The sequence below is a fragment of the Takifugu flavidus genome, chromosome 17 (genome assembly GCF_003711565.1).
Source record: "Takifugu flavidus isolate HTHZ2018 chromosome 17, ASM371156v2, whole genome shotgun sequence".
NCBI classification, from domain to species: domain Eukaryota; kingdom Metazoa; phylum Chordata; class Actinopteri; order Tetraodontiformes; family Tetraodontidae; genus Takifugu; species Takifugu flavidus.
Window position 1 is genome coordinate 7,510,523 of NC_079536.1, and position 17,525 is coordinate 7,528,047.

General features: G+C 41.2%; 1 long non-coding RNA gene across 2 annotated transcripts in view; it reads left to right on the top strand.

Annotated features, from left to right (window-relative positions):
- LOC130514054 (uncharacterized) overlaps positions 1 to 17,525 on the top strand; it is a 91,561-nt gene that overhangs the window by 18,307 nt on the left and 55,729 nt on the right. The gene's annotated exons all lie outside the window — the stretch shown is intronic.

Here is a 17,525-nt window from a genome sequence, read left to right on the forward strand (position 1 = left end):
TAAAGGTTTTTTCTTTCCCCTCGACGAGCAGAGTTCAAATAAACTCTGTCTGTCTGAGGTGCCGTGTAGCCTCGAGCAGTCAAGCATAAATTTAGAACAAATCTCGTTTCTCTTACAGGGGTATTAGTTTAATTTCTATGCTTGGGTGGAAAAAGGAAATATATTGTGTGAAACTGGAGTATAACATGCCTTCTCTCTTACCCCATACCCTCTTTACGTCATAAAATCTGCTCCACACTGGTTCAAGTTGTCACCTCACATACCACCTGACCCTGTAGCTCCCTTGGAAAACTAGTTTTGTTTCAAAATGAAAAAAGCAATTTTCCTTGGGTTTATAATCTTCAGTAATAGTCAACCATCATTTTTAATCTTTAGATGCATTTTTAATCCAAGCTGTAATGTCTTAACTCTCAGCCAAGGTCAAATATCTTAGCAAATAAGGCTTAAGCTTTGTTTTATATGAAAGAATTACATGATTAATACCAAAGAATTAATCACGTACTCTTCAGATCTCCCAGATTGGGTTTGTGCTAAAGGATTATGCTGTCCTACTTTTTCACATGGCATAAATTGACATGGAGGTTTGTTTAGCAAAGGACTGCTAAATACATTCTTCTTCTTCAGTGCAACACAGTCAGTGATTGTTTACTGCAATGTGTAAAAATGCAATTTACTCAAATAGGTTTTTTATTAATGAATTTTGTAAAACAGTGATACAAAATGCAAAACCTGTAGCTTCCAGATGTGCATGGTCATTACAAAAAACAATAAAAACACTTCCAGGATTTTATAATGTGATGTTCAGTAAAAGCTTTCTCAGGCTTTTTGTCTTTTGACTCCATATATTTTGCAAATTGTTTAAATTGGTATATCTAATCCTTCATATCTTATCTTACATCAGGTTTTGAACAATCTCTCACGACTGTTGTGCTGAAGTCATCAAATTTGTGTCGGCTTTCTCTCAATTCCGGTTTCATCATTGAGCGATACATTTTCTAAATGCTCGAAAGTATTTTATTAATCCATTAAACTGAATCCTGGAAAAAAAGCTAAAAATGACACGTGCTTGAGTCAGACTAACCAACCTAAAGCTTTCTGCATGCCGTTGTCGCCAGAAAGAGCTTAAAGGCAACTTTTTGATGAAAACAGGTCAATCATTACGATGGAAATATAAGAATTTACTTGTATTTGCAGGACAAGATATCACGTCACATCAATGATCAATGAATGACTCTTGTTGTATAAAAAAAAGCGTGAATTGTCATTCTCTGGCCTCCCAGGAATGCGGCTGATTTTCTCTCAGTCCGGATTTGCCAAAAGAGGCGATTTACCTTGTAGATGATACTTGAGCTCTTCCTTCTGTAGGATCGTCATACTTCATATTTCCAAACCCAAATCATTGGCGCCCCCTCCTTTTTCTGTATTTACGGCCACCCGGGAGGACATTTCTTTATTATTGCACACTTTTTATAAACTGGACAGCAGGTTCACTCCTCAACCATGTCCTATACTCCCAAACACACCTTGATTTATAATTCCCATGATTTACGATCTGTCAGAATGCCGGGAGTGCTGCCGTCAAACGCGCTATTCATTTATACATGTTCCCACTGCAGATAAAGTAAAAGTAAATGTAGATGCATTGGATGATTTTATTCAAAACCTGCTCATGTGTTTATTATGCACAATAAATCTAAAACCACTTGGAGTGTCAAAGCAATCTGTTGCCACCGCCGCACTTTTATAGCAGGGCAAAATGATAAGTTGCTTTGTAAATTGCGGGGATAGAGACACATGCATATTAATGGGCGATTTTGGATGTCCCAGCATTTTGACCGATGCAACATGAATAATTTCTGACTGTTTCCAGGCAGCACTTGTACGGCACTTATCAAGTATGCTACAGATGCTTAAACAACCGGTTTATTTGACACATTTATTTTGAATACTTATATGTGGTCTCACGTGTAAAGTTTTTTTACAGTACCTTCCTTTTGCCTTCAAGGCAACAAATAGGCTTTCATAAAGCATGTGATAAATGCATGTGTTTAAAGGTTCTATTTGACCCTCCTGAGTCGGTTTAGTGCCCTTACTCCCCTTCCATTTTGTTCTGGATCATCCTGTGTATCACCTGTCTGGGCTGTGAGTTTAATGAATGCTGATGTCTCTATACGTGGCGGGTATTACACAATAAAAATGTTTTAGTAAAACTCAGTATGTGGGGTAATTGGTTCTGTTTAAAAATGCATCAGGTTCCCTGTAGCAGGGTAGACGTGCGGGCACACGAGCGAGTGCACGCACACACGCGCACGCATAGACACAATTGCATGCCGAGCTCTTTCTGATCTGACCCGTCAAAACTCATTAAGGCTTAAAACATATTTCCAACTGACACCCAAAGTCTCCATTAGAGAACCGCCAATTACCGCTGAAAGATATACCCCCACCTGTCTGCTACATTTGCATATGATTGGAACGATCAGTTGAAATGAGAGCATTTTGGCGCTGCTCAAAAATTCACAGTGTGCTGCCAGATCAAGGGTGGTTGGGAGTGGGAAGGGGGGCGGGCATGGTAATGTGAAGTCAGCGCTTTTAACTGGATGTTTAAAAGTTGCAAGGACTGCAGGGGTGAGAGTAGGGTTACGTCCTCAAAATCGCGCTTATAGGTTTAAGTTGGGTTCCCGTGCCCCTGCTTTGAGCAGCTTGCAGCATTAGACTGTTTTGCCAGCTCAGAGTGGATCTAAATACCTCTCATTTAAATACATTTGAATACAAGGACAGGGAATAATAGGCACTGAACATGAAGCTCTATTGTCGTGGGAGTAAAGAGTGCAAGCAGTGCAGTTTTTGCACAATTACGAATGTTCTAATGGCGAAGTTAAATGTGCGGATTTTTTTTTTTCCTGCGGTAGTTTAGCAATGTGTGTTTGCAAGTACGTGCCTGAGTAGACAAGCGAGGGAGATTTAGGGGTTTTGCGTGGCAGTTTTTCCAGATAAACAGCACTTATAGCCATTACAATCAAGATCATTCATGCTAGCCCATCTTCGGCGTGTCCCAGTCTGTGTCTCTTCTCTTTATTCCTTTGTCTCTGTCCGTCAGTCTGATTGTCTGACCATTACTGCCTTGATAAAGTTGTCGGGAGATGAGAAGTCAAGTCTTCAATCAGTGCAGAAGTAGGCCAATAGATGTGAATTCAAGCATATGTCAATCAGGGACGCAATCACCGTGCCGCTGGCTGAGGTGGGAAATGTAACAGTGGATTCTGTACGGATGAACAAATCCACATTTACCAACACACACAAGGGTCTTAATACTTTCACATGCATGAAAGAAACCAATGTAGGAGTATCAGAGGTTTTAATATATTTCACAATAAGTTTCTGGACAGCCATAGTTGGAAAATGTATGAGATGGGTGGTTATTACTGCAAATAGCCCCATTTGACAAACAGTATCCTGTCATGTGTAAGAGGCCCCATCCAAGAACACAGTGTACGTGAACTTCAAGCGCCGCCTGCTGCTGCGCACATTAAGCTGTTTGCAAGAGCTGATGTCACATCATTGTAATCATATTCATGAATGGGGCACATTACATAACACAGCACATCAAAAACGTTACTAGCGTGTTCCACGTTGGGTCACAATGTTCCTCCACCGGTACTCGAAAACCCCGAATGTGTCAGCTGGCCACGAAGAACAGCTCAAAACTGTTTCCCTGGCAGAGACTGCAGAATCGCAAAAGAAAATATGATGGTTCCGGTAATGACAAACAGGTCTATAATTGCCTATTAATTAAAGAAAAAGATTATATGCTATCACCCTCTGCAGCCCAGACCTGAGGAGCGCTGGATGACGCTGTCATTGCTCAATGTGTGAATATTAAAATGTAAATTTAATAGCTTGAGATAATGTGAATTGGGATATTACCCTTGGGGTGATGACGCTGATTGTAAGGTGTGACATGTCTTTTTTTTTTTCCTGTGCAACAGACAGTAATGACCATCCCGACGGCAGGCGGATCATTACCGCCATAATCATCATTGGTATAATCAGGACTGTTTTCAATGGGAGATTGCTTTGAGAGTCCTGTTGGTTGTTCTGAGTGTTCTAGAGAGAGCCCCCCCCCCCTCCACACACACACACACACACATACACAGATAAACCCAGCAGCACTAAGCGAGGCTCTTCATTGTTTCCCATGTGATTAAAACTGAGTGCCATTGAGTCTCTTATGTTGTCATCAGCCTGCTTTTGTGATGTGTGCACTATTTGCGTGTGCTTTGTGTGTGTGTGCTTTGTGTGTGTGTGCACGCTTGCTCCCCCTGCAGTGGCCCTTCTCTAAATGAATGTCAGCTTGCCTTAGTCCAAGCATGGGCCCCAATGCGGTCGATCGATACTTCATTAGGCTTGGATTGTCTTGTGTCCATGCAACCTTGAAGCTGTTCCTTAATTACCCCGGCATTAAAGCCCTGGATGGTGCTACAGACCACGCTATGGTGTGGCTAGCCAAACCCAACAAAGCACACCCTACACCCCTCCTCCATTTATGCTCACCTGTCACACCCTTTGCTTTCCTGCATCACATGCCAAAATGCACACAGATAGACGCATATACACGTAGACGCACACGGACATAAATCTACACACATCCATTCATGCGTAGATGCTGCTCATCCCTCTCTCTCTCTTTCTCTCCCCCCCTCTTCCTCTGTCTCTTTCACCACCTTGAGGCTATACTGGTAGGCGGGGATTGAGGTGGAGACTAAAGGGGGAGTACAGGGTGAGAAAAGGTGGGTGGAGGATATTGTAAGACTGGGTGAAATGAGGGCAACAAGGAAGACTTTCTATTTTTCTAGCTGTCAAACCCCAATCAAGCTCTCCGAATAATAAAAACAAAATGGCCGGCAATGATAATGTTGCCACTTGCATTACTGTCATCTCTCTGAAGATTAGAAATGCACTGTGCACAAGATAAAAATGCTGAAATGTCAGCAGATTTGACATTTTGACATGCGTGTGCAGGTGTGTCTTTCTATTAAGTGTATTTACGTCCTTCATTTCGGTGGCTTCGATTTTGTCTGTGAATTTGGCAGAAGAGAGATGATTGTGAAGAGAAGGTGGAGGAGGAAGAAGAAGTGGGAGGAGTGATGGAGATATGACGTTTGGACAAGGAGCACAAAACAAATGATTTAAATAAGGCTCATCCCTTTCTTCGTGTGCGCTGAGTCAGAAAAGAGTGAAAATTGGGTAAATTTGGAATAGCAGCATTGCTGCCAGTGTATGTCAAATAATTACGCATGAGAGGGTGAAAAAGATGAGAAATTGTGTCTAAATAGAAAAAAAGGAGAGAGGTTACACAACTGAGGTAAAAGAGGAGGAAGTTGAAGCACAGAAGAAAGGGTGAGATGTGGATGAGGAGGCAGATGGAGAGGAGGGGGGAGGAAAGGGGGTGCAGTCAAATGGCACTCATGACAAATGACATCCCCTGTCTCCCAGTCTCCTCTCCTCAGCACCATGATTTGTCATCTCCACTTCTGACATTTTTCATCGCACTATCAAATCACCCTGACAGAATGATATTTTCTAATTCTCCCAGCCTTGGAGCACACCAAAAATAATGGCCTCCACATGCTATCTGTGCTCGTTCTGTTTCCCTGCCTCACTCTTCATTTTCTATTCCATGTATCGCGTAAATATCCAGTGATTTTTTTTTCTCTTTTTTTCCAGTCATGAATATGCGGCTTTGGAAACACATTGCTGGTGGGACCATGGAAGCAATCTCTGTCTCAGCATCAGTTAAACTGTCTGGTTCATGAAGAACGCAACCGGTTTTCACTCCCCACCCATCAAATAGGCGAGCGAAGTGAGACCCAGCTTCTGAGACAATCATGGCTACGCGTGTGCCTACTGCTTCGATGTTGAAACATTTTAGACGCCAGAAATTCATGACAGCGTGTATGTCACAGTAATTAAGTCACTTTTAGGTGCAAGTTGGTTAAAATCCACCATAACATATTCTAAATTATCCTTTTGGGAGCTGTAACTTCAGCAAACTTAAGGCATGATGATGTTTGGTCTGCTACACTGCCATTTATATGTAAGCTAATATTGGAAGGTTTAAGTTAACGTGCTGGTTATAATAGTGTTATTTAGCAGCCTCATGGGCGTGTGAATGTAGTGAAAGAACGATACGTTGCCGATATTTTTTCAACATGCTCCAGCTTTTAGACTGGAGGTAGAACAACAAACTGGAATCTGAAAGAGTCTAGATGGAATAAAAATGATCCATTTAGACTTACCGTATTTTCTGGACTATATGTCGCTCCGGAGTTTAAGTCGCACTAGCCAAAAAATAATAAAGCATAATAAAGAAGAAAAATATATATATAAGTCGCACGGGACTATAAGTCGCATTTTGGAGGAACATTTATTTGATAAAATCCGAGACTAAGAACATACATTTCATCTTGAAAGGCAATTAGCATGGATTAGCAATAGGGTTACGGGATGCTAACATAACAAATTCAGCTACATGACCCACAACGAACTGAGTATGTGTCTGCTTTGTTAACGTAACATAATAACAGTTATTTAGATAATTATAGCATAAAGAACATCCGAGCAGGTTTACCAAACAATCAAGTCTAACTCCATAGACGAAGCACCACTTCTTCTTCTGTGTCTCTAAAGGAACTTGTTCCTCAGGTACACACGCCTAGAGCACCCTCTTGTGGTTGCCAGTGTGAAAATAACGAACATGTGAAATTCCGTAATAATGTATTTATTTAAGTCGCTCCGGAGTACAAGTCGCACCCCCTGACAAACTATGAAAAAAGTGCGACTTATAGTCCAGAAAATACGGTAGATGATAAAATGCACCACCAAAGACTTCCAATATACGGCACTTCTGGATGAACAACTTCCTGCCCGGTTTTCAGCTTGCCTTCCTTGTTTCTTGGTTGTGGTGATGACCACCATATTAATCACCGTAGTAACCCTTTATCTCTCTCAACACAGATCTGCCAGAACAAACATATTACTTTCCTTCACGCTATTGAATATTGATAAGCACAGTGTCCTCTGTCTTGACCCACCTTTCTCATAATCTAGGTCAGGGCGCTGCGGAAGAGTTTATGGTTAATTCCATCCCAGCGGGAGATCACTATCACTGTAGCCCACAGGCTTAAAAAGACAGCGATCTTTTCAACTTCTAGCTTTACTGTCTGATCAATGCTGACATGCAAATAAATTCAATTGCTCATATTTTTGAACAAGAGTGGTGTCCATAAGATGTTGATCATAGGGACATTTTGAAGGCTAAGTGAGCGGCCATATCACCAAATACAAAACAATTAACCTCAATGTTATTTGAAATGAATCGGGTGTTTTTCATACCTAAATAAAGGTCACAGATTCAGTAAAGGTAGACTCATATAGCTAAAAACATGTGTCCCTGTTTATTTCTTAATCATTTATATCAAATGTATGTATATATGTGTGTTTTGACTCATCATTCTATTAATGTGTGTGCTGTTGTCCAACATTTACAGTGTCTAGGGTAATAATGCATCATCCAAAGAGGGATCAGTGTCTTGCTCTAAGCAGTGACCGGGTGTTGTTGTTTAATGTAATAAATGTCATGTATGCATGGCTTCACATGCACTTCGTTAGCAGTTTAATGCTAAACGTTGAGCATCACCAGTGCCTCCCAGCTATGAGCCCACTTCTGCTAATGACACCAGCATTTTAGCTCAAATGATCATGCACAAAAGGATACGCAACTCACAGAAGGCATTTCCAGGGACAACAGTAATACACTGATAACTAATATAGTATTTAAAACAAATTCTTGCACATCTGCACTACCACAAAGTAGATACTTTTGCTAAAAGTATATTATCCAACATATTGTGGAAATTGTATAGTTTAAAGCATTTACATGGAACTCAGAAAAAGAAGTTTATAAAAATAAAAAAAGTCAAAATAAAAATGAAAGGAATTTCAACTTGATCTTTTCTTATAGCTCTGCTGTTGTCAGACAAAGAACTATACCAGCAACTTGCTGAAACTAAGGGAATATTAAAGCAATTTCAGCTCTGCCTGCTTTGAGATTGGGTCACAGTCAAAAGTAATACCAAAGCAGGAGAGATCAGTTTTCTATCATCTGAGAATTCTCCAAAGATGAAATAGGCCTCATAAATGAGTCTCACGGATAACTGATGTATGGTAAATGATGGAGAGAAGGTAATATAGGAAATTGGGTGAATAGTGTCTGGAGACTGAATCAATCCATTTTCGAAGTGGAGCTCTACTGTGGGCTGTTCTATTCTTTTAAGGAACATTCTGCGCTTTGCTGCAGATTTCATATTATCTGACATCATCATTTACACATGGAGGGGAGCAGAGGTTGGTTAGGAGGTCTGGGCGTTAGAGGCCTATACAACACGTCCATATAGACGCACATCATTTACTTAGTTTGTTTTTCGGTCTTCTTCGGGAGACTGGCTGTGAAATCCTGGGGAGGCAAGAAAAACGGGATGGAGATAAGCAGAAGTGATGGAGGTAGAGGAGGTAGTAGTGAGGTGGTGAGATTGATTGGGCCAGGAAAGAGATGACTGCCGATGAAGGCCTCTCATTGACAGATGGATACAGAGTCAAGTCCCAGCTCCAATAAGCCCTCGGCCTAATCCCCTTCAAATTTCCCTCTGATTGCTTCTAAATTGCCTTTTCCCATAGTTTCCTGCTGATCTCTCACAGTCCTTCCCTCCCTGCTCGTCTGCCACGTTTCACAGGTGAGCTCCTTCCTCAAGTTTTGACTAAAAACTGAGTTCAGTATCAGAGGGTGTGAGGGACGAGGGCTCCTCTGCCCTTGTGTGTGTCCATCCCTTCATAAAACCAGTCTCAGGTCTCGCCATTAAAATGTATTATCATCTCACTGTGTCAAGAGAGGACACAAATAGTCCCAGTGCCTACCATCTCCTTGTGTCATTCTTATTCTCACGTTCATACGCTCCGCGACTCCATCTGTTCATCTGTTTTTTCTTGCCCTTGTTTCATCTTTTAATTTGATGTTTCTCCTTTTCCCTTCTGATTTAATTAAACTGCCATTGTTTCTCCCTCTTTTCTGCAGGCAATTAGCAAACAGGCACTCAGTGTGGACAGACTGTTTTTGAAGCTATGTTTTCAGGAACTGAAATGCATAATTATTCTGTTTTTGTTTTTTTTTCTGAAATAGTAAAAGCTGCTGCATTAACCTCATGATTCCATATCATATATTCATAAGGTGGTCATTGAGTGATTTGAATGGGACAAGAAATTAAAAAACAACAACCTTAACTTAAATGTGGTGATTACATTGCATAAATAAATGACATATTTGAGCTAAAAAGAGCTGTGATGGCTGTGTCACATCCTCTGCAGACTCCTGATATAATCTGTGCTAAACATTGATGACCACATGCTAAGACCCTAAAAGGAGGGTAACCAATTATTGTATTGACATGATGTTAGAATTGTGTTTGAAAATCATCCTCAATTAAGGATCAAGAATTGCCAAATATATTATTCATATCAAAATTTAGATTACAACCTTTACATGTCAAGTGTAAAGTGTGGCTTTATACACTAAATCAAATCAAATCAAATAAATCTTTATTTATATAGTGTCTTTTACAATCAAAATTGTTTCAAGGCACTTTCCAGAATCCCAGGGCCGAACCCCAGACAAGCAACAGTGGCAAGGAAAACTCCCCTTTAACAGGAAGAAACCTTGAGCAGGACCACGCTCGTGTAGGGGGACCCTCCTGCTGATGGCCGGCTGGGTAGAGAGGAGAGGAGAGGAGAGGAGGAGAGGAGAGGAGAGGAGAGGAGAGGAGAGGAGAGGAGAGGAGAGGAGAGGAGAGGAGAGGAGAGGAGAGGAGAGGAGAGGGAGGAAGAAGGAAAACACTGCACTACAGCACTGTAGCAGTTGGCCAAATTTGAAAGATGAGACAGTGTAAAATGAAGAAGATCAAACAGAATTTACAAGGATTTCCTTAACTTGTGTGATTTTGAATTTACAATTTCCTCAATTGACTGAATTACAGTTTCTTGTCAATTGAGGCTCCTCCTGTAGTCCAATCTCCTGGGATTTGTGTACCACTAATTTTCATGTGACCTTTTCCCTGCTTTTTATTAAGAAATCTGGGGGTGCAGTGAGGACAGACATATGGGGAAACACAACCAAAACCAAAGAAGCATACATTCAGAGAAGCAGAAAGAAAGGTCAAGACACAAACAAGGCAGGAGGGAGCTTTAGTAAGGATGGAGGGAGACTGACGAGAGCAGAGGAAAATTGAAAGAGAAAGAGAGAGATAGTGGGGATGGAGTATGGAAGATTGCATTTTAGAATTACTGGCCAACACCTTAGAATTTATACCCTCATGCAGTGCTTGGCAGCAGCTGGAGCCTGCCTGGGGTGTGTGTGTGTGTGTGTGTGTGTGTGTGTGTGTGTGTGTGTGTGTGTGTGTGTGTGTGCGTGTGTGTGTGCGTGCATGTGTGAGAGAGAGACTGAGAGAGGATAAATCCAAGTTAGAATAGATACAATATTGTAGTGAAGTGACATAGATATTAACAGCAAGCAGGTATCAAGATCACAATATATGATTCTGTTAACAACACTCACACCAACAGGATCTTGTAGAACAAGCACCATTTCACAAGAAACTGTGTTGTATAGAATTAAATCAAATAACTCTTCTCCTTGTCCCACCTCTTGACTGGACGATGAAAGACCATGTAAAAACAAAAAAGTACATCAAAAATCCATGGATGTAAGAAGTTTTTATAACCTACAGTTACAAATTTAGATGCTGTATGTCTGTTCAATGGTAAATTGTGGATATTAATGGGTAGCAGTAGCAAATGAAGAGTCAGAATGTGACTGGAAATCTCAACTCAACCACTAGGGGCGCTAAAGCTGTATTAGACACCACAATGGACTCCTGTGGTCTTGTTGTATTGAGATGGTTTTGGATGGTTGAAAAAAATTAACACAATTATAAATACTTGGGAAGAAACATGTAATGAGTTGTTCTGATGGATGAGGCTAATATTGCAATAATTCTTTGGCAGTCCAGACACTTTTATCAAATCCACAAGGCCTGGCGGAAAAAGTAGAAATCCTGGCCAAAACTGTGCAGGCCTGCAGGAATAGGGACCAACAGAAAGTGTTTGTGGCTTGTGATTCATGATAACTGGGGGGGGGGGGGGGGGGGGGGGGGGGTAACGGGGTCTTCATCCTTCTGGACTAATACAAAGAGTGATTCTAAATTCTTTGTTGGGATTACAATGAGATTCTCTTCCCTGCATTACAAGAATGTGCACAACAAATACACAGACATGCACACAAATTCAGGCCCCATCATCCCCTGCCACAGCAAGCACAGCGGGCAGCAGAGGTAGCGGCGCTGACTGGAAAAATTAAACCATCCTCGGGGAACTCTATGGTGAGAATATGAAGAGAAAAATGAAGGTGACATTTGAGAGAAAGAGAGGGAGGAAGAGAGGTGTTCTGGTGAAGGAGGGAGGGGGGATTTAATAGGTCCCTGTGACACGGAGGGTGTGAGATGAGATGATGAAACCGGAGGATAGGAAGGAGGGAGGAGAGCGGGAAGGGGAGAGGGAGATTGTGTGTCAAAATGTGGATGTTTGGAGATTGGGCTTCCACCCTGCCAAATGATTAGAATGTTCCCTCTGACATTCATATTCCCCGATCTGGAATCATGCCTATGTACAATGAGCCACGCGTGAAGAATTGTGGAGTCATCATATAGGAAATGATCTGAACAACAGCCGGAGACACAATTCAGACAGAAGAAGACTTTATTAAAAATTGGGACTATTTTAATATATAGAGATTTAATTAATTTCATTTAGTATATTCAAATAGAAGTGTAATTGTATAATTATCATATATATGCATATACCTACAGCATGGAGTCTCTCTCTCTCACACACAGACACACACACACATACACACAAATGCCCTGAGCAAATGCACAACACACTGAAATTAGGGGGACCTCAGACATAAGAATCTCCCCAAGTGAGTCGCCATCCCTTTCCCCTCAATGCTCAAGAGATGAGGGTTGTCATGGTTACGGGGGCAGGAAAAAAAAAATCACCCCCACGGCCCACCCTACCCTCCTTCTTTCTCACACACATGTACACACCTCCACACACATATATTATATTTTTTCACCCCCTTTCAGTCATCCAGGCGCTGCCGATGTCACCAGTGGAACTATGAATTTAACATACAGGTCAGGAGATTCATATCTGGCTGTGGCGAAAGTATCAGGAGACGTAAGGACGAAAAGCAACATGATGGCCCGCCGCCTGATGGCCGCACCAGCTCAACGCCCTTGAAATTTAAAGGAGGCAGGAATATATTTTAAAAAGAAGAATATTCCATCTCTCTGTTTACTACTCAGGATGTTTCTTTGCTCCCCTTTGAGTTGCAATTAGAGCCCCTTTTCTCTGGAGGGAAAAAAAATGAAGGCAGGAAACAACCTGATTGAAGAGAGTGAAGGAGGAGGAACAAAAATGATCCTTTGAAGGGTTGCTTTTGTTATTTGTTTTTCCTGCTTTCACCCTGCCAGTGGCATTAAAAGAAGAACTTCACTGAGCACTTAGAGGATTACAGCCATGATGAATATCCTAATTTCGATGCGATTTTTAGGCCATCAACATAATTATTATTTTTCATTTTTCTTCCACATTCCAACATGTTTTTAATGAAGATCCCTTTCAATAAACAAATGGATATGCATTAAGGGGGATGATGGGGCTTTCAAGTATAAACCTCTCATGTCTATTAAGTGCTTCCATTACACCACATTTCTTCAGCAGCCCCCACTGCTAAAATGGCTCTTTTTTTTGTTCATGAAAGCAGATCTGTGAGATCTGTAATTTTTACAAATGTGAAGAGGCGCCGCTCCGTGTTCCATTTTTGCATTTCTGATGTTTGTTGAGATGGAAAATTTAAGACAAATACGGAAAATCAAGCTTGTTTTTGGACTTGAATGCCAGCTGAAAACATCCGTCACACAGCATGCAACCAGATGTGTTTTGGACTTGTTAATTATTGTGCATGGAAAGATCATTTCATTAATTTGCATTCAAATGAAATGATGAATTAAAAACATCCCTGATAAAATAAATGACGTTGCAATGCGGTAGCCATCTGCTGAGGAATAACAAATGCAGGGAGATAAATCAGCGGACTACGTCTGGATATTGTCCTCATATAATTGGTGTTTGATAACTCTGATTGACTATTGATCGACACTGAGTTTTGACCCCAACAATAAATCCAGAACCCCGGTGGCTGGGATGCTGCATCGTTGAATCTGAAATATTTTATCTCCGGCTTAAGAAGAATAGCCACTTATTCTCCCCGTGCACACGTTTTTCTTTTTTATGACAGCAATGCTCTCATCTTTCCTCTTAAGTTTTACCCTTTTGTGACCTTTTGGGGAGACCAAACGTGTCTGTGTTATATATGGGCTGTCCTGCGATGACGGGGGCGGCTGGGGAGGTTATGGAGGCGGTGCATTAGCTCCCCCTCACCAACACCCCAATCTAACCCACCATGGCAAGAGTCCCCAACCCCTACTCCGCTTCACTTCATTCATTTTGTTCGTCCCCTGCGGTCAGCCGGCAAGGCCTCTAAATCCTCCCTTTATTGTACACGGCGCACACAAAGGCTCGGCCCGCTCTCTCATTTCCTTGATGTGCCTTTGGACAGCGGCAGTGGCTTTGTAGGCATCGATACAAACATTAGCATAAAGCAGCTCCTGGGGACCAAAGAACAATCAACTCAACTGTTTTTGGTCAATTCAGAAGACTCGCACATGATGTGTGACAATGGGAATTAAATACCTACATTGTGGTAACTAAGGTTTCATTAGAACCCAGCTGGAAATGTTAAAGCTGAGATGCCTGCTTAGACAAGGAAAGAGCGATGACCCACTTGATCTTTGGTGAGGTGAATCGCTCCCTTGGCTTTGGTCTAACCTCTTTCACTCCTCTCTCTCTCTCTCTCTCTCTCTCTCCCTCCCCACTTTCCTCTTGACAGCTACAAAAGTGGGATTACCCGGAGACACTGAGAAACTTAAAAAAATAAAAGAGGTTATGGTTTATGGCTGAGTTAAGCTTTTTGAACCTGAGAGTTGTCATTTGTTGTGTCCTAAAATAGTTAAATGGCTGCTGGTCATTGACCACTCATAGAACAACACACTTCCTCTACTGCCACTGTCATAAAAGACCAACTCAGGGCAGGTGTCTCACCTTTTATATATGTATGAGTCCCAATGTTGAGCAACTCATGGGAGGAAATCAGTGGTCATTGCTTCAAAGATTTTTTGCCCTGCTTATATGACCTGAGGAAAATTATACAGATTGTTCACACACATGCGGCTGCAACTGATAAAAAAGCCAATACTTTACAATCAATGTATTGTATTTTTATTCACAGATATTCACACATATTTTTAGTCATAACACTTGTTGCAAAAATAACCTGCAACACATTATTTTAAACAGCTCGAGCATAAGTAGGCGGAATGTGCGTTTTTGAAATGTGTCTGCCGTGGGTAAGTTTTCAAAATCCTCAATTTTTTTCCCTGCTTGTATTCTGCAAAAAAGAAAAAGAAAACAAAATAAGAGCAAATAGACTGTGTGTGTGTGTGTGTGTGTGTGTGTGTGTGTATGCCAATATTTAATGTTTAGAAGCCCCTAAATTCAGGAAAAAAAATTGCAGTGTAGTTGTACTTGTATTTATGTGCAATTCAGCAAACATTTCTTTCTCCATATTTATATAAATATAAATATGGTATGTAAAACTATTCATTAATTTGGAGGCTAAACGGTTACATATGGAATGTTTATTTTCTTCTTAACGACTAATAAATGTAAAAATGACTCATGTGTGTTCCTGAAATCAAACCTATTTCATTTGTTTTAGTTGTAAAAACATTATTTTTGCTGTGGATATTCAGACAGTAAAATCATCACTTATATTTGTGTTTATTTATTTGTATTTCATTTTTGCCAACGTTTTCTTTGAGCCTCTCAAAAGGCAGAAGAAACTGCTTCCTTCTCTGCCTCTCAGTTTCCAAACGTCCATGGAAACAATGAGAAAAGCGCCGCGCCATTATTCATAGTAGATTTTAGCCGTGAGACACGGACGCTTCCTCCGCAGAGCAGCGGTGGGTTTATTCCTGCCCATCAGGTACTGGGGCGTGACAGAAGGAAGTGCTGTTCGGACTGTGGTCCCAACAATGTCCCCTGATGTGGACACACATTATAAATGACACTGTCCAATCAGATGTGGAGATGGCGACTGGGGGTTGTGTGTATGTGTGTGTGTGTGTGTGTGTGTGTGTGTGAGGGAGACAGAGAGTGGGAGGGAAAAAGGGATGCTGAGGGAGGAGAAGATGAGAAAACATGGGGAGCCTCATTTGAAGCAGTTAATGTGCAGATTTATGTAGAGGGACAGTGGTCAACATTCATAAGATCTTCCTTCCGCCCTGCCAACCCACCACCACAGGCTTTTTTCCCTTTTCCTCCCCTCTTCCCTTCCATTCTCTCCCAGTCTGTCAGTCACCATCATTCCTCCCCCTGCTCCCCCCTGCTCCTCATCTCTCATCTGTCTTCCCTGCTCCTCCTGTGGGGAGACTGAGATTGTTGTGGTTTGCAGCGATTGAACCAATAGGAGGCATAGGTAGACCGCAGATACAGGCCGGCCGGAGCGAGCGAGGGGGGAAAGGGGTGTCAAGCATATCCAACCCTTAGACGTATCCAAGCTTTTCATCCAACACTTTTATATGATTTTTCTTAGTGAAACTGACTCCACGAAAGCAATTAGAATCTTAGAATGCTCACTTTTACCTAATCCTTTTCTGAAATTGACATGATTTGATAAACAACTCAGGACAAAATTTATTTTGTTGCATGTTTGCAGAATATTGTTGCTGTTTATTTCATCCACATTAATTAATTACCCTGTAGCATCAGTTTATGTTAGAAATTGACCACAAAAATTTAAAATAAGTCAATTTTGCTGTTTAAAATTTTGCATTTCATGTATAGTTTCCTGTTCTTTCATATTCAATGTGGTGCATTTGCCTTTGGAATGTGATTGCATCAAGCTTTTGAACAGTTTTTTTTTGCCTTTCTGCAGTGTTTTCCTCTTTTTTCCCTCTAATATTTCCCCCTTTCCTCCTGTCCTGCTGACTTTCCTGTAATACTTGAGGCCTTCACTCTTCCGGGACGTCCTTGCCACACTTCCATCCATTTTCCTCCTATTCCGCTTCACCTCCCAATCTCCTCTGCTCTCAGTGGTATATTAATAGGAATATTTATTTTCTGGTCTTGGTGAAAATATGTTACTGTCGTGATTGCCTAATTTAGAGGTAAAAGTCTCATCCTCATTAAATGAGTGAGTAAATAGCAGTGCAAGGTGCTGTTGGGGTACATCAGACACTGATTTAAGTTCTAAAAGCATCTCTTTGACCGGGGCCTTTAAGGCTCTCTAAGTATATGTCCTTTTCTTCATGCCAGTAATCATTTTGTCACACCTTTTCCAAGAAGAGGAATATCTTGTTTTGGAGTAAAACTCTTGAAGTGCACTGTTTGTACCTGCATCAGCAGCAGTAGCTGTGCTTCTCTGTCTGAGACCCTCCAGCTGCAGCTTTACAAGTGATCCTGCCAGTGTGATCCCAGCCTGGCTGCCCCCCTGGGGCAAGGCAGAGGAGACGGTATGTGTATACATACCATGTGTAAGCGTGTGTGCATGTGTTACAACTGGTACAACCACCCCTCAGAGGTGCTCTTGAGACCCTTGATTGCATAGCTCACTGTGATCACTGAGGTCTCTGTTATGCCAGAGTGGAACTTAATGGATTTAGAGCTTTTGCAACTATATTAGCCTACTATTTCCATAAACTGTCATTTAACCTCTGTAGAGGACAGACATTTTATGAGTCTGGCGACATGTTTGCTGTCTCTAATATCAAGAAAAGAAGTGTAAAATCCTTCAGTATGTGTACAGTGAGTTTAAACATGACCAACTAGCAACAGTTTACCCAGGAATCCATGATATTTTCCATTTCCCTGATATGGCCACTATGTTTGACTTATATTTCCAAATGGATGGTTATGTTTCTATCATCTGTCTATCCTCATTCAGAAATTGAAAGCAGCACCTGAAATTTACCTGCATTAAAAATGTTAGAAATAAGTCTGTTTTCAATCGAAATTCCGTTAAAAAAGCAATGCAAATGCTGTGGTAGTGCCATCCTTGTTTTTTCAGTGTTTAAAATGTTAAATGTTTCAATGATTGCACTTTTTTGATAAGATTTCCTGAAGGTCACAATGAAATGCCATAGTTTTGTTTAGTTAAGCGAGAATTTCCATGCTCAGGTATACCTTTGGTGGTGTTTTCAGTCATGGCCTAACATTTAAAGTCAGCACTTGATGAG